The following is a 546-nucleotide window of genomic DNA, read 5'->3' as shown; positions in this document are numbered from 1 at the left end:
CCGAGGTACAGGACGGTGAAAACAGTGAGTTTGTGTTAGACGCGAATCGTGCTCTGATTCATGCTCTAGGCTGGGAGCTCAAGCTTATTGCTTTTTCAAACACGGTCTACACCTCTCAGGTGCCGAGGTACAGGACGGTGAAAACAGTGAGTTTGTGTTAGACGCGAATCGTGCTCTGATTCATGCTCTAGGCTGGGAGCGCAAGCTTATTGCTTTTTCAAACACGGTCTACACCTCTCAGGTGCCGAGGTACAGGACGGTGAAAACAGTGAGTTTGTGTTAGACGCGAATCGTGCTCTGATACATGCTCTAGGCTGGGAGCGCAAGCTTATTGCTTTTTCAAACACGGTCTACACCTCTCAGGTGCCGAGTTAGAGGACGGTGAAAACAGTGAGTTTGTGTTAGACGCGAATCGTGCTCTGATTCACGCTCTAGGCTTGGAGCTCAAGCTTATTACTTTTTCAAACACGGTCTACACCTCTCAGGTGCCGAGTTACAGGACGGTGAAAACAGTGAGTTTGTGTTAGACGCGAATCGTGCTCTGTT

This window comes from Eleutherodactylus coqui, unplaced genomic scaffold, assembly GCF_035609145.1.
Source record: "Eleutherodactylus coqui strain aEleCoq1 unplaced genomic scaffold, aEleCoq1.hap1 HAP1_SCAFFOLD_42, whole genome shotgun sequence".
Lineage (NCBI taxonomy): Eukaryota > Metazoa > Chordata > Amphibia > Anura > Eleutherodactylidae > Eleutherodactylus > Eleutherodactylus coqui.
This window is presented reverse-complemented; position numbering follows the sequence as displayed.